The sequence below is a fragment of the Notechis scutatus genome, chromosome 15, assembly GCF_049901735.1.
Source record: "Notechis scutatus isolate UNSWTSFEM ecotype Mainland chromosome 15, rNotScu1.2, whole genome shotgun sequence".
NCBI classification, from domain to species: domain Eukaryota; kingdom Metazoa; phylum Chordata; class Lepidosauria; order Squamata; family Elapidae; genus Notechis; species Notechis scutatus.
The window spans coordinates 7396481-7413068 of NC_142023.1; positions in this window are offsets into that span (position 1 = coordinate 7396481).

Consider the following 16588-nt stretch of genomic DNA (forward strand, 5'->3'; position numbering starts at 1 on the left):
AATTGCAAGCCCCCGTGGAACTAATTTGCCCTTGTTTTATGTCAAACCGTGATTTTCTCCTGGAGCAAAACAACTGTAGAAGGAAGGTTTGGACAATTTTTTTTCTATATTTCCTTTAAGGGGCAGTTTAGCCTGGCTGGTCTTGGAAAATTAAGCAGGGTTTAGGAGTGCTTTTGATGGGAGTTGGATGGGGACCTCAGAGGTCATCTAGTCCAACCTCCCAGAAATCTCAGACAAGCAAAGAGACTGGGAAATAAAAAAGGCTTTGGGAAAAGGGGGGAAAAATCCATCAGTTTTGAGCTGCTGCTGTTGCTGGAACAGCCTAGTCTTGTCCTTGAAATCCCTAGAAAGTTGAGCTTGATTCAAAAAGGAGATTTTATTTTCTGCTATATAATTAGTAAGCATTTAATGGGATTTGGGAAGCCGCTTTCAACTTGACTAGGTTGGGATTGAGCAGTTTGGAGTTCTTTGCACTGTGGGAAAACTAAATAGCCTATTAATCTGTCGGATGATATCACCAATCTGAGAAATACATTACCCGTCTATGAAGGATACACATTTTTGAGGGACTTCTGCTTGCTAAAGATTACAAGCCTTGTCCTTGTGTTATGACTGTAATGGAGACCGCCCACCGCCATTGTACCTTGGGATGATCGTAAAGCAGGTCAGTTGCACAACCAACCCGATTTTACAACCTTTTTTTTTTGTGGCGGTTGTAGAGTAAATCAGTGGCCATTAAGCGAATGAAAGCTTTATGGGGGTTTTCTGAAAATTGTTTTGAAATGCAGTCACATGACTGGGATGCTGTGCTTGGTTTGTAAATGCTGCCGGATTGCAGAGCTCTTGAAGTTGTGAGTTTGTGACTTCGCCAGTGCTTCCCTATCTTCCCACGAATGCCTTCATTTGGACTCCCAGAATTCCTCAGCCAGCCCGCTTTCAGAGGTCTGGGGAATCCTGGGTGTTGAAGTCCACTGTTGTGGTTAGCTGGCAGCAGGTGCGGACGGCTGAGGAGAGCGAGAACTCAGTTGAGGGGCCAGGACCATTAGGGAGTAGACTGCTGCCTTCAGAGATTGTGGGGGCTGGCAGCAGCGATGAGGAGGTTCCCGAGGAGGCTGTGCCAAGTGCACGTGTGCGCAGAGTTGCTCGCAGGAAAGAGCAGCTGCAACAGCATGGGCGACTCGAGAGTAAGGCTGCAAGGTAATGGCCTCTCCCTTAAGGGATAAAAGCCAGCCCTCGGAGGTGGGATTCTTTGCAGGAAGCAAAGAAGTTCTTGCGCTTCAAGCCTTGTGGAAGTGCGGACTATCCTGATTTATGTTTGGAGACTTTTGGTTTTGAATATTTCCTTGCAATTTAATCTAGTGTGCTTGGCAGCCTTGCACAACCTTGGCAAGGCTTGTTCTTATCTGGGACAATTAGTTTTGACAGTTTTTTACACTTACGACCAGGGCCATGTGATCACAATTCAGACACTTGGCAACTGACTCATATTTACAACGGTTGCAGTGCCCGGGAGGGTGACGTGATTCCCCTTTGGTGACCTTCTGACAAGCAAACTCCACGGGGAAGCCAGATTCACTTAAGAACCATGTTACTCACTTAACAACCAACTGTTGGCAAGAAAGGTCATAAAATGGGACCAAACTCACCGAAACTGTTCCGCTTAGCAACGGTAATGTCAGCGTCAATTGTGCTCATAAGTCACACAATCGTGCCCGTGAGTTGCAATGCCTCTATTGCAAAAGATCGTACCCTTCAAAAAAATAATGGTTCCCCACTAAAACAAAAAAAAACCATCACAGCAAAACACTGCCCTGTATTGAAAAGTATTTTACTGGAATGAAACCTGTAAACAAATCTTCTCAAACGGCATGAAGAGCTCAGACAGAAAGCAGGGAGGGAATGAAAACCTGTAGAAGAATTTTTCCGCACGAATCACCTCCCATGCTCTGCTCAGGAAGAGCCACGAAGTTGCAGAGAAACATGTCAGGGGAGAATTAAATTTGTCTCAACGTGCATCCCAGCCCAAACCTGTTCAATTATAATCCTGCCGGTCGGTTACCAGGTTGCACGAAAGGAACCGGCGGAAACAGCCCGGAGGACATCTGTCTCCCCGTTGCGCAAAAGCCAGCCTTCTCCAAAGCAAGCTGGAACCCAACACTGTGGGACTGAGCAAAAACAACTCACTGGCGGGAACAACAACAAGACGCGGTTGTCACGGAGGACGGAAGAAGAGGGGTCCAGCCCAAAGTTAGAGAAAGGGGGAGCCGGTTGCAAAGGAAAGCGGAGGAGGAAAAGGGAGGCACAGCAGCCGCAGAGGCCGTCCGTTTCTGCAAAACGGAAGGGTCTAGTTTTCTGCTGGCTGTAATGCCAACAGAGCATAGCTGGAAGGTTGATTTCACGTCTGTTTTCTGGTTTGTCACAAAGTCAGCCAGATGTTGCAACTGGATTTGGCATTTTTGTCCTTCCCAGGGACCCAAGATAGGCAGATACTGAAGTTTTGTGAGCTTGGAGGTCTCACTGCAGGATGTCAGCTCTTCCCAGTAAAGCTGCCTTTTGCAATTGATTGATGGTGAATTTGTCAGTGTTGACAATAGAATAGAATAGAATAGAATAGAATAGAATAGAATAGAATAGAATAGAATAGAGTATGGAATAGAATAAAATAGAATATGGAATAGAATAAAATAGAATATGGAATGTGAATGGAATGGAATAGATTAAGGAATAGAATAGAATAGAATATGGAATAGAATAAAATATAATATGGAATGTGAATGGAATGGAATAGATTAAGGAATAGAATAGAATAGAATAGAATAGAATAGAATAGAATACTTCATTGGCCAAGTGTGATTGGACACACAAGGGATTTGTCTTGGTGTAAAGTATTCAACACAGTATTCAAGTGTTCAAATAATAAATTATTATGGTTCATTGTACAGTCATCAGGTATTTAGGCTGGGTTTGGCATTTTTATCCCCCTGTTGAGACCTTTCCAAGGACCGGGGGGGATGAACAGATGTTTTGATCTGTTTTGATGGTGTCAGAGGTCTTGTCACAGGATGGAAGCTGTTTCAAATACAAGCTGCCTTCTGCAATTGACTGATGGTGAATTTGTCAATGCCGACAGTGTTCAAGTGGTGCTCCACTTGTTTCGGGGGTTTCACCCGAGGTGCCTTACTATTATTTGTGAAATTTATTTGCTGGTTCTCTCACTGTGGGCCTACTCTAGCCAGTTTGCAAGAATGAAAAAAGAGAAATGAAAAGAAGTGTAAGCGTAACAGTAGTAAAAGGCAGGTAGTTGTCTTTTGACATACAACCACTCATTTAGTGACCGTTTGAAGTTGCAACAGCACAAAAAGTGACCAGTTTTCACACTTACGATTGTTGCAGCATCTCCATGGTGAAGTGATTAAAATTTGGGCGCTTGGCAACTGACTCATATTTATGACGGTTGCAGTGTCCCGGGAATACATGATCCCTTTTGTAACCCTCTTGTCAAGGAAAGCCAGACTCACTTATCAACTGAACAACTGCAGTGATTCACTTAGCAACAGAGCAAGGAAGATTGTAAAATGGAGCAAAACCCACTCGGCAACTGTCTTGCTTAGCAGCACAAATTTGCGGCTCAGTTGTGGTCAAGGAATACCTGTAGGTCAAAGGGTTTAACTGATAGGGAATCGGCCAATTTGTCGACCGTAGCCACTTTAAGACATGTGGACGTCAACTCCCAGAATTCCCCAGCTGTCATGTTGGGGGAATTCTGGGAGTTGAAGTCCACAAATCTTAAAATAGCTGAAGGTGAGAAACACCCGTTTAGGTCTTCTCAAGATGTGACACCCAGGTGGGAGTATATTTAGCCTGCTGCATTTCTGGTTTTGTTTGCATTTTGGTGAATTAAGCTCCCACTGCACGTTAATCAATGCTGCCTCCCAGCAGGCATTGCGGCTTCCTTCCTTCCCCCAAAAATGGGGGGGGGGGCGAGGAGAGAAATACTCTGAAAAATTAAACAATTCACCCCCTTCCCACTCTACCATCCTCACCAGCTTGGTTATAGAAGTGGATATTAATACAAATACATGGTTGAAAGTAATGTCATTCTTTGCTCATTCAAGGCCAAGCTAAACCCACTTAAACATGCTTAAATTAGCGGACTCGTGGCAATACATTCTAATAAGGGATTTTTATTTTTTTAAATGCCCCCTTCCTCCTGGTCTGTTCAAGCTACTTCGAGCGAGGAGATTTAAATTCTGGGTTTAAATCAACTGGGAACATTGCAGAGAGGCACCGGAATGGCTCGCTGGCACAGGGTCAAATTTGGTGAGTATTTTCTTTAGCAGCACTAGAGGTAGGAAAAGAAAGTGAGAAAAAAAAATAACCCAGGGTGGGCTGCTGTTTATATTCGAAACACCAGGCAAAATTTCAGCCACCGAAAAGGAATACAAAGCTAGCCCAGAGTCATGGGATGAGATGGCCAGCCGGACAAATACAGGTAGTTCTCCACTTACAGCAGTCCATTTAATGACTACAGTTACAATGGCACTGAAAAAGTGACTGATGACCATTGCAATGTGACCCCATAGTCATGTGATCAAAATTCAGATGCATGGCAACTGACTCCTATTGATGACAACTGCAGTGTCCCCTGATCCTTTTGCGTCGTTGTGACAAGCCACTTCAACGGGGAAGCCAGATTCTCCTTACAACCACGTTACTAACTGAACAACTGCAGTGATTTGCTTCACCGTTCTGGCAAGAAAGGTTGTAAAATAGGACCAAATTAACAAGTGCTTCGCTTAGCAACAGAAACTTTGGGCTGCAATTTGCAACATCTCGTGGGGCTGCTTCCTTGTTCCTTTGGAGAAGGAAGGAAGGGATATCGTTGTTGTGTGGTGTGCATGATAATTAATCCTCTGCAGAACATGGGGGCATTTTTGTGATTTTTCCTTGGTACCAGTTTTTGTTCCATTGGCAAAACCAGGCATGACAACCTGGCATGAAAAACTTGGTTTTTGTCAACAAGTCCAAGGCCTTCCCCAATCATATGATTGAGTGCTCTTCTTAGTTATGGTTATACCGAATTTGGGGTGTTGGGAGGATTCCAGGGTGCTATTTTATTATATCTTTTCTGTTTTGTTTTGTTTGTTTTTTAATTTGGGTTATTTTTGTTCAGTTTTCATTTTGAGTTAGGTCCAGTAATGTGTATGAGAGCTGAAGGGCTTATTTGTTTTTCTGATTTGGGATGCCCCACGTTTAAAGTCTAAACGAGACCTGAGAATAGCCAAATTTTGAATTTCAGGGCTGACAAAGGCGGATGGAAACCAACCAACGTACTCCCCCCCCACTCCAGCATGTCAGCCTTTCTCTAATTGTGCATCGGCTCCTAAAATTGGACCTGCTAATGAAATTGATTTGGCTTAAAAGCTGCAAATTACAGCCGTTCTGCAAAGATGTGCAAGAAAATTTGAAGCTGAAACCTGTATTTTTGTTTCTGTTGAAAGAAGGAAAAACTCAACTCTGCATTCATTTTTATTTACCTTTTTTACTTTTCTTTTATTCAGTTGATTTATCAAGGCAGCAGAAGAATCAGAACTTAAAAGAACAGAGATTTTGATGATAAGAAAAGATTATAGAAAACAATATATTGTTTTCTCATCCTAACTTTGTATTTGTAGTTATAATTGCTGTGAAGAAAATAGGAAGCTCCTTTTTTCTGTTTTTTTTCCCCATTTTTTCTCTTGGCACTTTTGGTTTTTCTCTTCTTCTTTTTTCTTTCTCTCCTTTATATTCCCTTTTTTATCTCTTTTCTGAACACTTTCATACAACTTATTCAATTATATATCAAATAACCAGGGAGCAAAACACTTATCAGGAATTGGGTAACTTTTTGAGAGTTGCATTCACACCATAACTTTTCCTTTAGTGTCCAAATCAACCCCCTTTTTTTTCTCATTTTGCACAGGGCAAAATTGTCTCCTATCCCAAAACGGGATGTCAAAGGTGTGTCTGCTGGGGGGAAATCTGGCAGTTAGATGGAAATGACACCAGAGGTCTTTTAGTCTAAGCTTGTGCGCAAGCAGGGGACTTTATACCATTCTCAAAAAATGGTTGACCGGTCTGTTTTTGAATGCCTGTAATGATGGAGCAGCCACAACTCCTGGAGGCAAAGTGTTCCACTGATTTTGTTCTCGCTGTTAGGACATTTCGCCTTAGTTCCCTGGTTGGCTCTCTGTTTCCAAGTCTTCCACCCAATACTTCTTGTCCAGAATAGAATACAGAGTTGGAAAGGACCTTGGAAATCTAGTCCAGCCCCTTGCTCAAGCAAGAGACCCTATACCACTTCAGACAGGTGGCTGTCCAGTCTCATTTTAAAAGCTTTCAGTGATGGAGCACCAACATTTTCAGAGGCGAGCTCCTCCACTGGTTGATTGTCCTCACTGTTAGAAAGTTTGCCCTTAATTCCAGGTAGCTTCTTTCCTTGATTATTTTCCATCCCTTGCTTCTTGTCCTGCCTTCTGATGCTTTGACCCTCTCTATTGGCGGGCAGCCCTTCAAACATTGGAAGACTGGTATCATGTCAGCCCTACTCTTCCCTGCTCTGCTCTGCACTTTTTCCAGAGTCTCCACATTTATTATTATTTTATTTTTTTGTAATATGGTGACCAAACCTAGATGCAGTATTCCAAGTGTGGTCGACCCCGCTCCCCAACACTACAATTCCCAGAGGAGACAAGCCCCCTTCCCTTCCTAGACCAGATGGAGAGCAAGGCATTCTGGGTAACGTAGTTCTTGACACACACACACCCCATCCCCAATCAGGTGGCCCGCCCCATCCTGAAATCCCTAGGGAGGGGGATGCAAAGACGAGGGGGGGCGGAGCCGGGCCGGGGGCGGGTGTCGTTAAGAAACGGGCCGGTGGGTCGCCGGAGCTGTTTCAAAACGTAAAGGCGATTTTGGGGAGGGGGTTTCTTGCAGACGCTGTGACCCCTCCCCGTCTTTGCTGGGGCACCCGCCTCGTTTGGGGAGGGGTGGGGTGGTGGTGGATCTTCATCCCGGCTCTTTCTTGGGGTTTTTCCAATCACAGATCCCCTCGTCCCCAGCGAGGATGGCCTCTGCTGGCTGGGGGATGATGGGATTTAGGGTCGGACTTTGCAAGGTTGGCGGTGGAAAGCCCGAAGGCGGCGCGCAGGGTTTTGTAACCTGGCGCCCGCGGGCGGTTCCTCCTGGGAGCAGAATCAGCCCCGGAGGGAGGTTTCCGTCGTGGGAATGAGCTGCCCCTCTTCAAAACCTTTGGCGGTTACCCCAAAATCGGCCCAACGATTGGGTTGAAATGGGCTGGGGGAATAAGGCGGATTCTCACGTACGTTGTGAGCATTCATCCTCCAGGCTTTATTCCTGAGGGAATGAATTGCTCGTTCTGCATATGTTTTGGAGGGGGGGGGAGTTGGGTCCCCTCCCTCAGAGCCGGATTTATGCATCGGGGCTTAGCCACTAAAGCTTCTAACCAGGGTTTACGGGGAGCTGGCTTATGCTGCCTCAATACAACCACTCCATTGTGGCTGACCCAGTTATGCGGTTCCGTTCAAACGCCCTGCATTTGCTCCTGTTTCCCCCCCTCCTTCTTTGACGCCATAGCTGCTAATTTTATCTCTTCACCCAGGACTTCATGAGGGGGGGTGGGGGGGCCTTGGAGCTATAGGGTGAAGCAAAACCCAGACTGCACTGGTGCAATTTTTCCTTCGTTGCTCCTTCTCAAGATCTTGTCACGGTCTCCTGGTGGCCTCCCATCCTCTACAAAGTAGGGCAAAGTACCTACCCCTTTGCAGTTATTTTGCACGTAGTATTTTCAGAACTACAGTGTGACAGGGGAGCTCAGGGTGTTTGCTCTTGTTCGGCAGTATGCAGGTGGAGGAACTATTGCTCCCGAAACCACAACCGTACAAGGATGGGTTGTATCCTTGTCCGCTTCAAAAAAGGGCTGGACCAGTTTATGGATGGGGGGGAGGGGGCTGCCCTGCGAAGGCTATCTCTTGACGATCTAGTGGGCTTTCTTCCTCCTCTTCCTCCTCCCCTCTCCTTCTGCACTCTTCCTCTACTTCTCTTCCTTCTCTCCTCCTCCTCCTCCCTCCCCTCCTCCTCTGAGTAATTCTTAGAAACCAGATACTCTGAAAGGACAGCTTTGTGTCAGAAGATATAGTTGTCTTAAGTAGAAAAAGAAACATTAAACCTGTGATGGTCCTAAAGGGAGAGCTTGAATGGAATAAAAGGATTTATGGGTGAATCGGGCTCCACAAACTCCTGTAAAACAAAGTAATCGGACAATTGCAGAATACAAAATAATAGAATTGAAAGGGACCTAAGTCTTCTAGTGCAACCCACTGCTCCAGCAGGATAATTTCTATCATTCCAGAGAAATGGCTGTCTAGTCTCTTCTTGGAAGCCTCCAGTGATGGAGCACTTGCAACTTCTGGAAGGAAGCCGTTCCACTGGTTGATTGTCCTCACGGTCAGGAAATGTCTCCTTGGTTCTAGTTTGGATTTCTCCTTGATTCGTTTCCATCCGTTGCTTCTTGTCCTGTCCTCCTCTTTACCTCCTCTTCTCTGCCCCTCAAATATTAAAAGATTGTATATGGAATAAGATATTTCTTTGGGGGGTGGTGGTCTTCCCTTCCCACCTACTTCCTTTTCTACCCACTAAATCACTTCTCGCAACTTCATGTTATTGTTTTAAACTGTTAAACTGTTTTGTTACTTTGTTTGATGAGCCTTTCTTTTTATTGTTGATAGTTTGAACCATTTTCGTAAAGAATATCCATACGACAGCTTGTTCAGTTACAATAGCACTGGGTAAAAGTAACTTACGACCGTTTTCACACTTATGACCATTGCAGCACACACACACCCGTGGTCACATGATCAAAATTCAGATGCTTGACAACTGATTCGTATTTAGAATAGAATAGAATACCTTTAGTGTCATTGCAATCCACAAATACAATGAAATTTGAAAGCTACTCCAGCACAGTGCCCCAAACACCACAACACAATCACACTACAGAGTATTTAAAAATAATCATAATCATAATAATAGGACTACATCACAAATGCACTGTTTGATTCAAGATAATTACTGCCCTGGAAAAGAAACTGTTTCTCAATCTATTAGTTCTCGTTTTAAGACACCTATAACGCCTCCCAGATGGTAATAGATCGAAATACGAATGTCCAGGATGAGAACGGTCTGTAGATATTTTTAGTGTTCTAGAGAGGAGTCTCGTCTTTACAATCTCTTCCAAAGAAGAAAGAGAGCAACCGATGATTTTTTGTGCTGTGTTTATGACGGTTGCAGTGTCCAGGGGTCACTGGAGGTCATTGGTCCCCTTTTGCGATCTTCTGACCAAGCAGGAATCCAGATCTGCTTTACAGCCGTGTTACTAACTTAACAACTGCAGTGATTCCCTTAAAAGCACTGTGGCAGGAAAGGTCGTAAAATGGGACAAAATTCACTTTACAACTGCCTTGCTTAGCAATGGAAATTTTGGGCTCGACTGTGGTTGTACGTCGAGGTCTTCCTGCACTGGTTTTAGTTCAACCCGTTAGGGAAGCAAAGAGGAAGAGAATGGCCAAAACTGGACAATTATGATGAGTAGAGGGATTTTGGATGGACCGACCGTCCATCTTAAAGCACCGCGCAGTTCCCATTGGTGTGTACAGTTTGGCATCCTGGGTAAAACCTATTTTTGAAGCCTAAAATGCTCCGCTAATTAAGTATTTATATTAAGGACTCTTATCGACCTGAAACATCTTATTAATATTAGAAATATCTGGTGATCAAAGTCGGGAACGATTATAGATTAAAAAAACACACCGATGAATTATTCACCCTATTTGGACCCCATCCACCCACTCTGATATAATTATAAATATTTGATAAATAATTCTGCCCTTCCCCTTGGAAGCAAGTGGTATTCCCCCACAGTGATTTATATCAAAGGTCTGATTGTTTCCATTCGTAAATGATCTTCTGAAATACAGGGGGGAAAAACCCTCTTAATCATGGAGAATTTGCCTACTGAATTTGGTACTGAGGGGTCTTTGGAATTAACAATGTGTGTCTGGAGGCCATCAAAACCACCCCCTAAATAGGGATGGGAGAGAAATGACAAAGAAATTCAAAATATTGTGACAATCGTCTTTAAGTTGCCTTGCAACTGATGGGTGAATGTTACCACTGGAGGTCACTTTTTCAATAATATCGTGCAATCCAACTTTTTATATGAATGAGTATCTTTCATGCAGCAGTGTGCAGGGCAAAGAGGGGGAGAGAGAGAAAAGAAACCGAAAGGAAGACAGAATAAGGGAGGGAGGGAGAGAAAGCTGCAAGAATCTGCAAGCGGAAAAAGGATGACTTGGAGGCTAAAAGCTACGGTTTGAAAAACAGTTTGGCTTGATGAGCTGAAAATTATTTCAAGGAGGATCCTTCAGTCAGTCCACACATAGATTCAGTCCTGTTGCAAATCCGGATTCAATTGGGCTGGGAATTTTGGCAGATGTCATAAGCCAATCTGTCACTGGAGTTTTTAAAGAAGAGATTGGACAGCCACTCGTCTGGAATAGTCTAGGGTCTCCTGCTTGAGCAGGGGTTGGGCTAGAAGACCTCCAAGGTCCCGCCCCACTCTGTTATTGTTTTCTGTTCTGCTTTTATTGTAAATTGTTAATAATTTACATATATTTATGACTGTTGCAGCTTCCCACGGTCATATGACTCTCCAGCCAGTTTCCAACAAACAAACTCGCTGAGGGGAGCCAGATTTGCTTCCAACATACTTCACTTAACAACCTCAGATAACAATTAATCAGAGTTGGAAGGGACCTCATAGGTCATCTAGTCCAACCTCCCACCCAAGCGGAAGACCTACACAATTTCTGACAAACGGCAGTCTAATATCTTCTTGAAGGTCTCAACTGATGGCGCTCCCACAACTTCCAAGGGCAACTTCTGTTCCACGGGTTGATTGTTCTCCCTGTCAGAAAGCTTCTCCTTATTTCCAGGTTAAATCTCTCCTTGTTCAGTTTCCATCACCTCAGTGATCGGCTTATAACCGTGGCAAAAAAAGGTCATAAAATCATGTCTGACTAATTTAAAAACCATCTTGTTTAACAAAGGGAATTCTGGTCCCAATTTTGGTCATAAGTCAAGAACTACCTGTATAAAATGTGTGTGGTCTCTAGAATAATTATTAAACTTCAAATCTCCATTTCATCCTCGGCTCGTATTTCCTTCATGCCTTCTCTTTGGTATGCCTACATGCAACATCCTTGTAGACATTTTCAATAACATCATCAGCTACAATGAGATTTAGAAACTTGGTGTATTTTGAATTGATTTTTTTAAAAAAACAGCCAGCCTCGGATTTTGGAATTTCCCCCCATCGCCTCGTAAGACCGTTCTTTTTACTCACTGATCACAAAATTAAAAAGAACGCCCCATGCAAAATAGTCCATTAAGAAATTGCCTGTTTGCAATATGTAGGAAATTACAGATATTACCACAAACAATGACAGTTAAATTGATATGACAAGACAGAGGGATGTATAATTATATCAGCCAACATTATAATGCATTCGGATTGCCTAAGCAAATAGAAATGATTGGACCACTCGCCAAAAATAGTATAATAAATGTTGTATTCCCATTAGTCCTTTAACCTGGCCTGGTCAAGAACTAACAGATGTGTTTGGACAGCTAGCTAAACTTGATTAATCTTAACCTTGGTTTGTTTTTCAGTGGCTTAGTTGATTTAATACAGTCTGTTCCGGCACAGAGCAACCATGGAAGGCAGGTGGGAGGTCAAAAAAGGCAAAATGGCAAGCCTCATTTTCCCTTGTGAGGATTCCTGGTTGAGTGTTTTGCACAAGATGTAACTCAACCAGTTTAAAGGACACCGTTGGACAGTGGCGCTTTCGTTTGCTTTATTTGATGGGAGATGGGCCGGAGGAGGGATACCAAGGCAATAATAATATAATAATAATAATAATAATAATAATAATAATAATAATAATAATAATAATAATAATAATAATATAATAATAATAATAATAATAATAATAATAATAATAATAATAATAATAATAATAATAATAATAATAATAACAACAACAATAATAACAATAATAATATCATCTCTAAATGCATAATTGCACTGGAGTCACTTTGGTCTAGCGCAGAGGTCTCCAATCTTGACAACTTTAAGACTTGTGGACTTCAACTCCCAAGTCCACAAGTCTGAAAGTTGCCGAGTTTGGGGACCCCTGGTCTAGCGGTTAACCAGGCTAGAAAGCGGGAAACTGTGAATTCTAGTCCTGCCTTAGGCATGAAAGCTGGCTGGCTGACTTTGGGCCAATCACCAGGCAACAGTGAATTCTAGTCTTGCCTTAGGCATGAAGCAGGTTGGGTAACTCAACTCAACATAATATGGCTAATATCACCAGATCTTGCTTTGTATGAGTAACACTATGATGGTAGGCATTTTATTTTATATATATTTGCTGTTGTATCCGAAACAATTTAAAGCTGTTTTTTAAGGTGAAGCCTTCCTATAAAAGCAGTGTTTTATTGGGGAGGGAAAAACCCAGCAGAAAAACAATAAAATCTGTCTAAAAACATTAAAAGCCAGGAGGGAAGCAAAGCAGTGTAAAATTTATTTATTTATTTTATTTATTTTTATTTGTCAATTGCTTACAAGATAATAGGTATAAGTAAAAACATAGTTATGAATACATGGATACATATAAGAAAAATAAAAATAATAATAAAAGAAACAGTAGGACAGGGACGGTAGGCAATTACAACTGAATGAAACAATTGAAAAGAAAACCAATAGCAAGCTATGGATTTGTAGAAGTTTTTTTAAATGGCTCTACGTGGATGATATGTCCAGGTGCCAACTTTTACTTATTTTATACACAAGTCAACTTTCTCATTTGGTCTCTTGATCAAAGATGACGAGTTCTCTGGAGGTTTGGACATTGTGAAAGAAACCACCTTGCTTTGAAAGTGAAACAGGGTGTGTGTGGGGGGGGGAGAAACGGGGATGAAACCAGATTCAAACTGGTTTCCAGATCCAGAAGGGCAACTTCTTAAGGGGATAGCTGAGTTTGGCTGGCCGGCAAAGCCCATGTCACTGGTAGGCGTGTCAGGAGCAAATATTTGTAGAGGTATCATCCGTGTAGTAGGCTGTTTGCTGTCCCTGCGGCTCGAAAAAGGGAAAAGCTGGGTCATCGCACTGAAGCCAGACAACTCGCAAGTGTGTTTGGTGTTTTGTGATTCTCTGTAGGTTGGGATGGAGATTGGAATCAAGAGCCCCCCCCCTTCCCTTCTCTCCTCTGTGCTGGGCTTAGATAGGAAAGAATTTGCTTTCAGGTATTTTTTTTTAAAGGATCAGAGAATTTGTACGCAGCTACATTTTAAATCTAGCCGAGTTTGTTCGGCCAGATCAGGTTGGGTGGTTATGGGAAGTTACAAAACTGGATGAATAGAATAAACCTGCATTAAATTGAGCTCTGGTCATTGTGTTGGGCGAATGCTGCCAGGAAATGCTTCAGTTCCGCCTCTGTCTCTTTATGAAAACTCTAGACAGTGATATGGTATACATAAATAAGATTTATTTAAAATAAATAATATCTCACCATTGTTTTCATAAATAACTCATGGTGAGGAACATAATAATCCTCTTTTCTCTTCCTATATTCCCCACAACAACCCTGTGAGATGGATCGGGCTCTCCTTCTTCATCACCATCCCTCCTTTTTCCTTCTTCTTTCTTCTGTACTTCCTCTTCCTCCTCTTTTTTCTCCTCTTCCTCTTCCTGTTCCTCCTGGTCCTTCTCTCACTCCTTCTTCTCCTCCCCATCCCCTTTATTTATCTCTTCCTCCTCTTCCTTTCCTTCCCTCTCCTCCCTCCTCTAAGATTCCAGTAAAATGGGGCTGAGACAGGCTCACTGGGGGCTTTTTAAAGCATTAAGAGTTTCAGGATGCTTGCTTGTGCTAAGGGACAGAAACTGACCTGACCGGGTGGGGAGGAGGAAGTGTGTCAGCCTCCAGAATTTTTTTTACGCCAGGCTTACGGCGAGATAAATAAATAACTTTCTGCTGGCCCTGGTTTTCTGCTCAGGAAGGCGTCCACTTCCTGCTGCAACTTTTCACTCTTCTAGCCAAAAGATCTGGGGAATTTCGCCGATCTGATCTTCTCTTGGGGAGGGCCAAAGCCAAACCTGTATCGAAAAGACTCGGGGATGTCTTTTTTGCGCTCGATTCGGACAGCATTAAAATCTGCCCGGTTTCCTTGTGAAAGTGTGGCACAAAGAGATAGCAGCCTCGGGGGAAGGCGTGGAAGGGACATGACAACGCCATCAATGTGACGATTGTCTCACTCACGGAAGCCGTACCATGCTTGCGCCACAATCTGTCTCCCGTGGCTCTTTTCCGTACAGAAAATCCGGGATTTCCTCCCCTTCCCCAACACTGCCTTCTTTTATGAGTTCTCTTTGATGTTGGTGGTTTCTGTATCCTGCTGAGCATAATGTGGTTCAAATATGTGCCTCCCCCACCCGCCATATTACTGGCCTTCCCCAACGTGGGTGGCCTCCCACCATATGAACTGGAAATCCCAGAATTCTTTGGCCAGGGTGGCCGGGGAATTCTGGGAGTTTGGACACCCAGCTGGAGGACCTCTTGAGTTGGGGAGGTTTGTCTAGCAAAGGAAAAAAAAAAAAAGCAAGTTAGAAAGTTTCATAGCGTGGTTCTACTGACTAGACAAGAGGCAAAACGTTATTTATTTAAACTACCAAGCATGCAGGAACTTTGGATAGTGCTTTGAATCCCTCCACTGATCAAGGAGAGAAGCAACCTGACAGTGAGGAGTATTAGCCTGTGGAACAGCTTGCCACCAGAAGTTGTAGGTGCTTCATCACTGGAGGTTTTTAAGAAGGGATTTGACAACCATTTGTCTGGAATGCTGTAGGGCCTCCTGCTTGGACAGGGGGTTGGACTAGAAGACCTCCAAGGTCCCTTCCAACTCTGTAATTCTGTATTCTGTTTGGAGGTGTTTTGGGGGGGAGGGAGATAAATGCCATGGGACAGAAGATTCCAGTTCACCGCTCTCTTCCCACTTATAAACACGGATCTTGTGTGCTTCTGTGCAAGACTGTTAGACGGGTGTTGAAAACCCGGGCTAAACTTGTAGGTGGGTGGGTGGACCCGCTCAATAAATCAAGCCTGCTCTTTTATTGCCAGCCACCCCCTCCCCATCAGCTAGTTCCGGACTGGGCTTTGACAGATGCTTTGGCCATCTGTTAAAACTCCTCTCCGATCCCAGGTTGAGCAGTTGGTGACGCTTTTCCCAGTGGCGAAGGATGCCAGGGGAATCCCGAATCACTTAAGTCAGCAGAATTAGGAAGCCCAGGCCTTGGAGTTGTGGATGTGCCATAGTGTATTTTGAATATCTATCTATCTATCTATCTATCTATCTATCTATCTATCTATCTATCTATCTATCTATCTATCTATCATCTATCTATCTATCTATCTATCTATCTATCTATCTATTATCTATCTATCTATCTATCTATCTATCTATCTATCTATCTATCTATCTATCATCTATCTATCTATCTATCTATCTATCTATCTATCTATCTATCTATCTATCATCTATCTATCTATCTATCATCTATCTATCTATCTATCTATCTATCTATCTATCTATCTATCTATCTATCTATCTATCTATCTATCTATCTATCTATCTACCTACCTACCTACCTACCTACCTACTTAGCTATCTAGCTACCTACCTATCATCTATGATTTGTCTATCTGTCTGTCTGTCTACTTAGCTACCTACCTACCTACCTATCATGTATCTATCTATCTATCTATCTATCTATCTATCTACCTACCTACCTACCTACTTAGCTATCTAGCTACCTACCTATCATCTATGATTTGTCTATCTGTCTGTCTGTCTGTCTTAGCTACCTACCTACCTACCTATCATGTATCTATCTATCATCTATCTATCTATCTATCTATCTATCTATCTATCTATCTATCTATCTACCTACCTACTTAGCTGTCTAGCTACCTACCTATTATCTATGATTTGTCTGTCTATCTGTCTGTCTGTCTGTCTGTCTACTTAGCTACTTAGCTACATACCTATCACCTATCTATGATTGATCTATCTATCATCTATCTATCATTTATCTATCTATTGTAATTGTACCTTTTACAAATAACTCAAGGTGGCAAACATACCCAACACACCTTCTTCCTCCCATTTCCCCCATAACAAGAACCCTGTGAGGTGAGCTGGGCTGAGAGAGAGACTGGCCCAAGTCAACCAGCTGGCTTTCATGCCTAAGGCGAGCTAGAACTCCCCATTTCCTGGTGATCTCAGGGTCACTCAGTGGGCTTTCATGCCTAATGTGGAACTAGAACTCACCATCTCCCACTTTCTAGGCTGCTGCCTTAACACTGGAACAAACCGGCTTTGTATAATAAAACGGGTGGCCTATAAATTGAATAAT